Raw genomic sequence first — 12,850 nt, forward strand, 5'->3', positions numbered from 1 at the left:
GCTTCGACTGCCTGGGCGATGCTGGTGCTCGCGGGCCGCGGCCCGGGTCCTGTCTGCGACCGGTCCCCTGCTCGTCCGCACCGGTACGGGTCATTCGTCTCCCAATGAATCGACCGCCGTGGCCATCCTCTTCTTAGGGGCCATGGCGATGAAGAACTGCTAGGCTAACTACTAGACCAGATTCTCACAACTGCGCCCCCTACCTGGCGCGCCAAAGATGTCGGTGTGGAACGATACCTATGGGATCACAAGAATCCCTACTACGGTTGCCGGGGCGCAGGGGTGCGAGGAGAGCAGGGCTAGTAGATAGCACAAGGATCGTTTATCCAGGTTTGCGTCGCAAGGATGCGTAAAACCCTAGTCCTGCTTTGGTGGGTGTATTTCTGAGAGTTCTTGAGCTCTTGAACTAGTTGTGGTTAGCGTGTGGTTCGAAAGAGCCGAATCCCCCTCCTCGTTGCCTCGGGCCTCCTTTTATAGGAAAAAGGGGTTGCCATAGTGGCACATAGGAGGTGGAAAGGTCTACAGTGGCACGAGGTTATCCCTCGTATTACAGGACAAGGTGCATTTAATGCATCGCTTAGGTGTCCTCTTGCTTTATCGGGGACGGGGACAAGGCCCGTCCCGTCCGTTGCTACTCATCCTTGCTTCGACACGCGCCTCGGCCAGGGATGCGTGCGGTGCCATGTAGGCAGGCAGGCAGCTGAGTTGGCACGGTGGTGGAGCCTTCATGAAGATCTACATGCCGCCACACAGGCGCTTGATGAGTTGGCCTGAGAGCTGCATGTTGCCACGCAGGTGCCCGCCCAGCTGATTGGGCTGGCAGCTACATGTGAACGGCGATGGAAACTTGGTTGACATGGGCTTGGTGGTGGCCTTGTCGGCGTCTTTGGCGAGGGCCTTGCCGGGTGGCCCGGCAAGGGTCTCGCCGTGGCGTGTTGTCGTCCCCGGCAAGGATCTTGCCAGGGGTCTGGTGGCCTTCCTTGGCAAGGATCTTGCCGAGAATCGTCGTCTTCTAATCTGATCTTGAATATATCTTCACAAAGATCTACATTCCACCACAGAGGTGCCTTCCCGAGCCCTGGCCCCACGCTGATGATGGCACTAGGGGTCGTGGGCTCAAGGGTGGCTCGCTCTGTTGGTGTGGGGCGAGCCGTCCCGGCAAGAGTCTTGCCGGGGCCGCTGAGGCCACCCGGCAAGGGTCTTGCCAGGGGAACTTGCTTCGCCGCTCTGCTCTTTGTGATCTTGGCCTTGGTGTTGCTTTGATTGTCTTGGGCTTCGATCTTACCTTGGCTCACCTCCCTCGTTCTTCTTGGTGTGGCCATGGGCGCGGCTCTGACTGCCCATGCACAGGAAAAAGGGGTACAAAGATGTGCCCCTATTTTTGTACACTGACACTTTATCACTAAGCGGTAGCGACAGTCGTAGAAGCAATAGTTGGCGAGACGACAACGATGCTACGATGGAGATCAAGGTGTCGCGCCGGTGACAATGGTGATCATGACGGTGCTTTGGAGATGGAGATCAAAGGCACAAGATGATTATGGCCATATCATATCACTTATATTGATTGCATGTGATGTTTATCCTTTGTGCATCTTATTCTGCTTTGATTGACGGTAGCACTATAAGATGATCTCTCACTAAAAAATTCAAGGTACAAGTGTTCTCCCTGAGTATGCACTGTTGCAAAAGATCGTCGTGCTGAGACACCATGTGATGATCGGGTGTGATAAGCTCAACATTCTCATACAACGGGTGCAAGCCAGTTTTGCACACACAGAATACTCGGGTTAAACTTGACGAGCCTCGCATATGCAGATATGGCCTCGGAACACTGAGACCGAAAGCTCGAGCGTGAATCATATAGTAGATATGATCTACATAGTGATGTTCACCATTGAAAACTACTCCTTTCACGTGATGATCGGTTATGGTTTAGTTCATTTGGATCACATAATCACTTAGATGATTAGAGGGATATCTATCTAAGTGAGAGTTCTTAAGTAATATGATTAATTGAACTTAAATTTATCATGAACTTACTACCTGATAGTATTTTTGCTTGTCTATGTTGTTGTAGATAGATGGCCCATGATGTTGCTCCATTAAATTTTAATGCGTTCCTTGAGAAAGCAAAGTTGAAAGATGATGGTAGAAATTACACGAACTGGGTCCATAACTTGAGGATTATCCTCATTGCCGCACAGAAGAATTACATCCTGGAAGCACCGCTCAGTGCCAGGCCTGCTACAGATGCTGCTGATGACGTTAAGAACGTCTGGCAGAGCAAAGCTGATGACTACTCGATAGTTCAGTGTGCCATGCTTTACGACTTAGAACCAGGACTTCAACGACGTTTTGAACGCCATGGAGCATATGAGATGTTCCAGGAGTTTAAGTTAATATTTCAAGCAAATGCCCGGATTGAGAGATATGAAGTCGCCAATAAGTTCTACAGCTGCAAGATGGAGGAGAATAGTTCTGTCAGTGAACATATACTCAGAATGTCTGGGTACCATAACCACATGACTCAACTGGGAGTTAATCTTCCTGTTGATAGTGTCATTGACAGAGTTCTTCAATCACTGCCACCAAGCTACAAGAGCTTCGTGATGAACTATAATATGCAATGGATAAGACAATTCCCGAGCTCTTCGCAATGCTAAAGGCTGCAGAGGTAGAAATCAAGAAGGAGCATCAAGTGTTGATGGTCAACAAGACGACCAGTTTCAAGAAAAAGGGTAAAGGAAAGAAGAAGGGGAACTTCAAAAAGAACGGCAAACAAGTTGCTGCTCAGGAGAAGAAACCCAAGTCTGGACCTAAGCTTGAGACTGTGTGCTTCTATTGCAAACAGACTGGTCACTGGAAGCGGAACTGCCCCAAGTATTTTGCGGATAAGAAAGATGGCAAGGTGAACAAAGGTATATGTGATTTACATGTTATTGATGTGTACCTTACTAGAGCTCGCAGTAGCACCTGGTTATTTGATATTGGTTCTATTGCTAATATTTGCAACTCGAAACAGGGAAGATGGATTGAGCGAAGATTGGTTAAGGACGAGGTGACGATGCACGTGGGAAATGGTTCCAAAGTCGATGTGATCGTTGTCAGCACGCTACCTCTACATCTACCTTCGGTATTAATTTTAGACCTGAATAATTGTTATTTGGTGTCAGTGTTAAGCATGAACATTATATCTAGATCTTGTTTTATGCGAGATGGTTATTCATTTAAATCTGAGAATAATGGTTGTTCTATTTGTATGAGTAATATCTTTTATGGTCATGCGCCCTTAAAGAGTGGTCTATTTGTATTAAATCTCGATAGTAGTAATACACATATTCATAATGTTGACATCAAAAGATGCAGAGTTGATAATCATAATGCAACTTATTTGTGGCACTGCTGTTTAGGTCATATTGGTGTAAAGTGCATGAAGAAACTCCATATTGATGGACTTCTGGAATCACTTGATTATGAATCACTTGGTACTTGCAAACCATGCCTCATGGGCAAGATGACTAAAACGCCGTTCTCCGGAACAATGGAGCGAGCAACAGATTTATTGGAAATCATACATACTGATGTATGTGGTCCAATGAATATTGAGGCTCGCGGCGGGTATCGTTATTTTCTCACCTTCACAGATGATTTGAGCAGATATGGGTATATCTACTTAATGAAATATAGGTCTGAAACATTTGAAAAGTTCAAAGAATTTCAGAGTGATGTGGAAAATCATTGTAACGAGAAAATAAAGTTTCTATGATCTGATCGTGGTGGAGAATATTTGAGTTACAAGTTTGGTCTACATTTGAAACAATGCGGAATAGTTTCCCAACTCACGCCACCCGGAACACCACAGCATAATGGTGTGTCCGAACGTTGTAATCGTACTTTACTAGATATGGTGTGATCTATGATGTCTCTTACAGATTTACCGCTATCGTTTTGGGGTTATGCTTTAGAGACGGTTGCATTCACGTTAAATAGGGCACCATCGAAATATGTTGAGACGACGCCTTATGAACTGTGGTTTGGCAAGAAACCAAAGTTGTCGTTTCTTAAAGTTTGGGGTTGCGATGCTTATTTGAAAAAGCTTCAGCCTGATAAGCTCGAACCCAAATCGGAGAAATGTGTCTTCATAGGATACCCAAAATAAACTATTGGGTACACCTTCTATCACAGATCTGAAGGCAAGACATTTGTTGCTAAGAATGGATCCTTTCTAGAGAAGGAGTTTCTCTCGAAAGAAGTGAGTGGGAGGAAAGTAGAACTTGATGAGGTAATTGTACCTGCTCCCTTATTGGAAAGTAGTTCATCACAGAAACCGGTTCCTGTGACACCTACACCAATTAGTGAGGAAGCTAATGATGATGATCATGAAACTTCAGATCAAGTTACTACCGAACCTCGTAGGTCAACCAGAGTAAGATCCGCACCAGAGTGGTACGGTAATCCTGTTCTGGAAATCATGTTACTTGACCATGACGAACCTACAAACTATGAAGAAGCGATGGTGAGCCCAGATTCCGCAAAATGGCTTGAGGCCATGAAATCTGAGATGGGATCCATGTATGAGAACAAAGTGTGGACTTTGGTTGACTTGCCTGATGATCGGCAAGCCATCGAGAATAAATGGACCTTCAAGAAGAAGACTGACGTTGATGGTAATGTTATTGTCTACAAAGCTCGACTTGTTGCGAAAGGTTTTCGACAAATTCAAGGGGTTGACTACGATGAGACTTTCTCACCCGTAGCGATGCTTGAGTGTGTCCGAATCATGTTAGCAATTGCCGCATTTTATTATTATGAAATTTGGCAGATGTCAAAAGTGCATTCCTGAATGGATTTCTGGAAGAAGAGTTGTATATGATGCAACCTGAAGGTTTTGTCGATCCAAAGGGTGCTAACAAAGTGTGCAAGCTCCAGTGATCCATTTATGGACTGGTGCAAGCCTCTCGGAGTTGGAATAAACATTTTGATAGTGTGATCAAAGCATATGGTTTTACACAGACTTTTGGAGAAGCCTGTATTTACAAGAAAGTGAGTGGGAGCTCTGTAGCATTTCTAATATTATATGCGGATGACATATTGTTGATTGGAAATGATATAGAATTTCTGGATAGCATAAAAGGATACTTGAATAAGAGTTTTTCAATGAAAGACCTGGGAGAAGCTGCTTATATATTGGGCATCAAGATCTATAGAGATAGTTCAAGATGCTTAATTGGACTTTCACAAAGCACATACCTTGATAAAGTTTTGAAGAAGTTCAAAATGGATCAAGCAAAGAAAGGGTTCTTGCCTATGTTACAAGGTGTGAAGTTGAGTAAGACTCAATGCCCGACCACTATAGAAGATAGAGAGAAAATGAAAAAGGTTCCCTATGCTTCAGCCATAGGCTCTATCATGTATGCAATGCTGTGTACTGGACCTGATGTGTGCCTTGTGATATGTCTCCAACGTATCTATAATTTTTGATTGTTCCATGCTATTATATTATCTATTTTGGATGATAACGGGCTTTATTTTACACTTTTATATTATTTCTGGGACTAACCTATTAACCGAAGGCCCAGCCCAAATTGATGTTTTTTTGCCTATTTCAGTGTTTCGCAGAAAAGGAATATCAAACAGAGTCCAAATGGAATCAAACCTTCGGGAACGTGATTTTTGGAACAAATGTGATCTGGAGGACTTGGAGTGGACGTCAAGCAATCAACGAGGCGGCTGTCGGTGTCAAAACCGGCAGATCTCGGGTTGGGGGTCCCGAACTGCGCATCAAGGATCGATGGTAACAGGAGATGGGGGACACGATGTTTACCCAGGTTCGGGCCCTCTCTATGGAGGTAATACCCTACTTCCTGCTTGATTGATCTTGATGAATATGAGTATTAAAAGAGTTGATCTACCACGAGATCGTAATGGCTAAACCCTAGAAGCCTAGCGTAATGAGTATATGTGGTGTCCTTTCTGGACTATCCCCTTCGATTTATATAGACACCGAGGGGATCTAGGGTTTACATGGAGTCGGTTACATAAGAAGGAATCTTCGATCACCAAGCTTGCCTTCCACGCCAAGTAGAGTCCAATCCGGACACGGTGCATTCTTCGGCCTTCATGTCTTCACAGCCCATCAGTCCGGCCCATGGATAACAGGTCGGACGCCCGAGGACCCCTTAGTCCAGGACTCCCTCAGTAGCCCCTGAACCTGGCTTCAATGACGAGGAGTCCGGCGCGCAGATTTGTCTTTGGCATTGCAAGGCGGGTTCCCTCCTTCCGAACTCCAGAATAGTCTTCGGACAAAGTAAGTATATCCGGACATGTGTATATATTTGTGGAGAATACAATGCCCCGCGAGCCCAACTTGTTGATAACTATTCCTGACATCGTATCACACCTGCCTGGTTTGCTACTTCCAACCATCGGCTAGCGAGCCGCCCCACGTCTCGGGGCGCGGTTTTATTGGCACGTCTTGTAAAGGCAGAGATCGTGTTCCCTTATTTACGGGATTTTCATCAATGCTGGCGTGGGCAACCCAACCGTCCCCTGGGTAGAACTCCTTGGTGATAGATAAGTTTAGAGACCCAGGGGAGACGCCCAGTATTCGGGGCCTTTATATAGAGACCCTGTCTCGTCTTCTTCCCTTGCGCTTGCTCCTTCCTCAACCCCAGCCACCCCAAGTTCCAACCCTCAGGTTCCAATCGCCACCAGCCTAGTCATGCCCGGATCCAATGGTCAGGGCCGGTGGGTGGCTTCTTCTGTCATCGAGGAGGATATTGCGAAGCTCCGTGTAGCGAGGTATCTGACCCCGGAAATCTTTCATCGGCTTCCGACACAAGGGCAAGTCATACCGACCCCCAGATCTGGCAAGAGGGTAGTATTTGTAAATTCCTTCACAGGCTAGGGTTCGCGCTTAACCCCTTCATCCGGGGGCTCATGTTCTACTATGGGCTAGATTTTCACGATCTGGCCCCGGACTCTGTTCTCCTTATCTAGACATTTATCGTCACGTGTGAGGCCTTACTTCGGACTCCTCCACACTTTGGTTTGTGGCTCAAGACCTTTGGTGTGAGGCTGCAGGTGGCAGAGGAGGAGCAGGCAGAGTGTGCCAGCGTCATAATAGGCAAGCTAGCCGACGCGGCTTGGCCCGAAGGATCTTTTGCCAAATCTCCCGACCTATGGCAGCAGGGGTGGTTTTATATCAACGAGCCGCGGGGCCCCAAGTGGGCGGCTACACCTGCGTTCCGCCCCGGCCCTCCAATTCAGCTCGCTTCGTGGGTCAATAAGGGATTGGACTGGGGATCCGTCAATGAAGTGCAGACTCTGCAAAGTCGCATCCGGAGCCTTACCGAGAAGGGCATCGATCTTGTGAACATCGTTCAAATAATGCTAGTCCGTCGGATCCTGCCATGTCAGCGGCGGCCTCTTTGTATGTGGGAGTTTAACCCAGAAGGGTGGCGGACTCTACAACACTTCTTCGGCATTATACATGAAGGAATGTGGAAATTGTATTTCAGGGAACGAGAGCAATGGCCAGACACCACTGAAGACATTGGCCTTGACTGCAATCATCCAGACACTTCGGTAAGTATTCGATGTCCGAGCACCTTCCATTCAGGCATCTCTTACCAAGATACTAAACAATCTGTCCCTGTACAGGACTGGATAAAGAAAGCAGTGCTAATCTGGTGTCCGGCGCCTCTTCCCGAAGGCCCTGCGACCGACCTGCTGACGAGAATGCTGATCCCGACACCGTACCAAGTGGCTGCGTTCGGGGAAACCGAAATCCTTTTGCCCAAGGGAAAGAGTGCATAGGGGGGCCTCCAGGGCAAGAAGAGGGTCGCCTCCGAAGAACATGAGGGGAATCCTTCCAAGAGAGGAAAAATGCCATCGTCGAGCGGCTTGGGCTGGGCGAACGAGGCTGCCATAGAGTTTGATGACGAGGACGAACCTCGAGGCAGACCGTAAGCGAGGCTAGGGTACTTTAAACGCACCTCATTCTTTTCCTATTAGTGAAGTAATCGTTCGATATATGTTCGTCCACGCAGGTTAACGCCTGATGCTTCTCAATCGTCCTCCTCCTTGGGAGATCTTCTTCCGGAGATGATGGAGAGTGACATGCCTTCTTCGGCCACATCGCCCATTAGGGGAGATGATACCGAGGTATCATCCTGATGGGCTCCTCCTGAACACCAAGTAGTACAGGAAGCGAAGAAGGTGTTACCCGAAGGCGGTGCCTCTGTCACTCGGGGTTCCGGGATCAATACTGGTGTCCCCGAACCATCTGGTTTACAGCCGGAGACGATTCTGGAGGCAACTAAGCGGGTTCCTTCATAGGAATGTCGTACTCCGGTGGCGGTTTCTGAAGACCAAGGAGCACCGGAAATGCTGACGGAGTTCCTACAACGAGCATCCATTTCAGAAGAGCACCGTACCTTGATGGCTATGGTGGTCAAAAGGGTTCTATCCGCGAAGAGTGGATTGAACGAGGCCTTCACGAGCCCTCTAAGAGGTTTTGAGGTTTGTGATGTAGCTTTGTCAATTGAATTTTATTGACAGAATGCACCTATTGCATATGCAGTAGCCCCTGAGACTCGGATTGTCTTCCGAAGGAAGCAATCGGAGGATCAAAGAGATATGCTCAGGTATTAACCTTGGGTTAATTTGAAATACAAGTTTCTTCCCCTCCTGTGGCTGTCCAGAATACGAAAGTGGCCAAACTGCAGCGGAAGCTGGATATTGCGGAGGATGACGTTGCATTGATCAACAGGCGTCTTGACGACTCGCAAGGTATGTACTTCAAGCATTCTTTACACCAGTGTGCTTGACGCGGGAAAGAGCTTCATATGAAATGTGCATGAAATGCAGATGGTGCTGCCGCCGTGGAGGCTCTTCGGGCAGAGCTAATCCGGGCCAAGGAGCGGGCCCGGTTTAGTGATGTTGCTGCTGAAAGGGTATCGGCTGAACTGAAGGCCGAACAAGCTGTGCGATGCCAGGGCGAGGAAAAGATATCCACGATGACACTTGCTTTGGAGAATGCTTCTGGCCACTGCGAATTTCTTGAGAAGGAGAATAAAGCTTTAACGGTTGAACTGGACGAGGCCCGTCAGGAGGCGAGAGAAGCGCGATCAAAGTCCGGAGCACTCCGTGAGCAGGTTCGGCAGGTGAAGGAGATAGTGGTTGTAAAGCCTTTTTTGCTGCAAACTAAGTTCGGTGACCCGGACTATGCTCAGCTGAACCAAGTGTGGAGTTCTCCGGACGAGTATTTGGACTTGCCGAAGAGTTCTTCCGATGCAGCATGGTATTACCAAGCGCGAGCTGGATATGCAACGGAGAACCTTTTTTGGTCATAGTTTGGCGCGTCAAAGCGCCCGCTGCTTCTCAATGAACAGATGTCCCAATGGGCCGAACTTCATAGGGTATCTGGCGCTGCTATGAAGGATGTTATAATCCGGCAGTGGCCAACCGAGCCTGCGCCGAATAGCTATTTCAGTTTGGTGCAGAAGCTTGTCGATGCGGTGCCGTGAATCGATGCTGCGAAGTTATCAGCGTGCATTGAAGGTGCACGGATGGCCCTTACCCGAGTCAAGACATTCTGGGGGAAGATGAAGGCCATCGATGTCGCGACGAAGGGTCTGCCCAAAGGCGAGGACCGTCCGAAACCAGAGCATTATTTTGAAGACGTCCTGGAGGCCGCCCGCTTGATTGAGGGTCAATGCTCAAAAAACACAATGTTCGAGTGAGGTGTATAATGATTGTAGAAGACAATTTTATAGTTAATCTATTTATGTTTTGCTCGAAAAGCTTGAATTCCTCCTGTGTGGCCATTTTAATATAATCTGAAAGTTTTCCAGTCGTCGGCTTCAGCCCCCTCGTAGGAAGTACGGGGGTGTTCGGAAAAGCATTTAATCACTCTTTAACCAACTTCTTGGTCCATGAAGGAGGTGATAATGCGGCGAACCAGGCAATCGGACTATAAGGCGTTAACACTTTCACTTAGCCATATGAGTTTTATGGTGGGGCTACGACATAGCCCCTGGTATATATGCGGCGTATGGTGCCTTGCATATATGATCTGAAAAAGATCCCTCGTGTTACACGAAGAATCGCTAAAGATTCCAATATGTCGTCAAGTGGTTGACCAGGTCTCGCCGCATCATGACAGTCAGTTTTAGGCTTTCTCTACTGCGGTGCTCATCCCGTTTAGGCCAGGTCACAATCGCAGTAGTTCTCCCTTTACTACCCTAGCCGATAGAGCGCAATGTAGGGTAGAAAGCACAGGAGCCGGGCAACCCAACTATTGACCCAAGACAATGATTCGGAGCTGATGCGTATAAGGCCAAACTTGCGACGCCGAAGTAAGCTTTAGAGTTGTTCGGACTTTTACAGGCAACTCATTCGTTCCCATGCTGAGCCCCTGGTAGGGTGTGCCGAGGTGCATCTGCAAAGCAGCCGTTGAGGCCGTACCTTATTGTTGAAAGGGTATGAGATATCGGTTCGGGTGAGGCTTACTGAGAACGGAGCGATGTGCCAATGATAAATTTATGTATATATTTATAAAGAGAAACCACAGACCCGGCTATTTGACATGCTCGTGGTCGGGATCAGAGGAAAAGGGGCACAGTACAGGCTTGGAATAAAGAGTGCGGTCTACAAAAAGTAATTTTGGACCTCCTGTCGCACGTCTGCGTAGCCCATCCTGATATGTCTCCAACGTATCTATAATTTTTGATTGCTCCATGCTATATTATCTACTGTTTCGAATGTTTATGGGCTTTATTTTCCACTTTTATATTACTTTTGGGACTAACCTATTAACCGGAGGCCCAGCCCAGATTTGTCGTTTTTGCCTATTTCAGTGTTTCGAAGAAAAGGAATATCAAACAAAGTTGAAACGGAACGAAATCAACTCGAGAGGTTATTTTTGGAAGGAAAGCAACCCAGGGAACTTGGAGTGCACGTCAGGGGAGACACGGGCTGCCCACGAGGGTGGGGGCGCGCCCACCCCCCTAGGGCGCTCCCCCTGCCTCGTGAGGCCCCCGTGGCTCCTCAGACGTACTTCCTGCACCCATATATATCGTCGTACCCTAAAACTTCCAGAGCGTACAATAGATCGGGAGTTCCGCCGCCAGAAGCCTCCGTAGCCACCGAAAACCAATATAGACCCGTTCCGGCACCCTGCCGGAGGGGGCAATCCCTCTCCAGTGGCCATCTTCATCATCCCGGTGCTCTCCATGAAGAGGAGGGAGTAGTTCTCCCTCGGGGCTGAGGGTATGTACCAGTAGCTATGTGTTTGATCTCTCTCTCTCTCGTGTTCTTGATTTGGCACGATCTTGATGTATCGCGAGCTTTGCTATTATAGTTGGATCCTATGTTTCTCCTCCCCCTCTTCTCTCTTGTAATGGATTGAGTTTCCCCTTTGAAGTTATATTATCGGATTGAGTCTTTAAAGATTTGAGAACACTTGATGTATGTCTTGCCGTGGATATCTGTGGTGACAATGGGATATCACGTGATTCACTTGATGTATGTTTTGGTGATCAACTTGCAGGTTCCGCCCATGAACCTATGCATAGGGGTTGGCACATGTTTTCGTCGTGATTCTCCGGTAGAACTTTGGGGCACTCTTTGAGGTCCTTTGTGTTGGTTGAATAGATGAATCTGAGATTGTGTGATGCATATCGTATAATCATACCCACGGATACTTGAGGTGACATTGGAGTATCTAGGTGACATTAGGGTTTTGGTTGATTTGTGTCTTAAGGTGTTATTCTAGTACGAACTCTAGGGCTGTTTGTGACACTTATAGGAATAGCCCAATGGATTGATTGGAAAGAATAACTTTGAGGTGGTTTCGTACCCTACCATAATCTCTTCGTTCGTTCTCCGCTATTAGTGACTTTGGAGTGACTCTTTGTTGCATGTTTAGGGATACTTATGTGATCCAATTATGTTAGTATTGTTGAGGGAACTTACACTAGCGAAAGTATGAACCCTAGGCCTTATTTCCTATCATTGCAATACCGTTTACGCTCACTTTTATCATTAGTTACCTTGCTGTTTTTATATTTTCAGATTACAAAAACTATTATCTACTATCCATATTGCACTTTTATCACCATCTCTTCGCCGAACTAGTGCACCTATACAATTTACCATTGTATTGGGTGTGTTGGGGACACAAGAGACTCTTTGTTATTTGGTTGCAGGGTTGCTTGAGAGAGACCATCTTCATCCTACGCCTCCTACGGATTGATAAACCTTAGGTCATCTACTTGAGGGAAATTTGCTACTATCCTACAAACCACTGCACTTGGAGGCCCAACAACGTCTACAAGAAGGTTGTGTAGTAGACATCAAGCTCTTTTCTGGCGCCGTTGCCGGGGAGGTTAGCGCTTGAAGGTATATATTTAGATCTTGCAATCGAATCTTTTTGTTTCTTGTTTTAGCACAAGTTTAGTTTATAAAAAGAACACACAAAAATGGAATTGAGTTTGTCTCATACGCATCACCTTTTTAATATCTTTCGTGAGTATGATGGAAAGGATAATTGTGCTCAAGTGCTAGAAGAAGAAATCTATAAAATGTTTGGCACTAAATATTTGAATGATGAGCATGATTGCAATGTTGTTAGTATAAATTCCTTGAATATCCATGATGCTAATGATATGCAAAGCCACAAGCTTGGGGAAGCTATGTTTATGAAGATGATATTTTTAGTCCCCCAAGTTTTGATGAGCAAATTTATTATGATGAAAGCATGCCTCCTATCTATGATGATTATTGTGATGACACATATGCTTTAAATAATAATGATAACCACGAAACTTGTCATGATTATGAT

Source organism: Triticum dicoccoides, chromosome 7A (genome assembly GCF_002162155.2).
Source record: "Triticum dicoccoides isolate Atlit2015 ecotype Zavitan chromosome 7A, WEW_v2.0, whole genome shotgun sequence".
Taxonomy (NCBI): Eukaryota; Viridiplantae; Streptophyta; class Magnoliopsida; order Poales; family Poaceae; genus Triticum; species Triticum dicoccoides.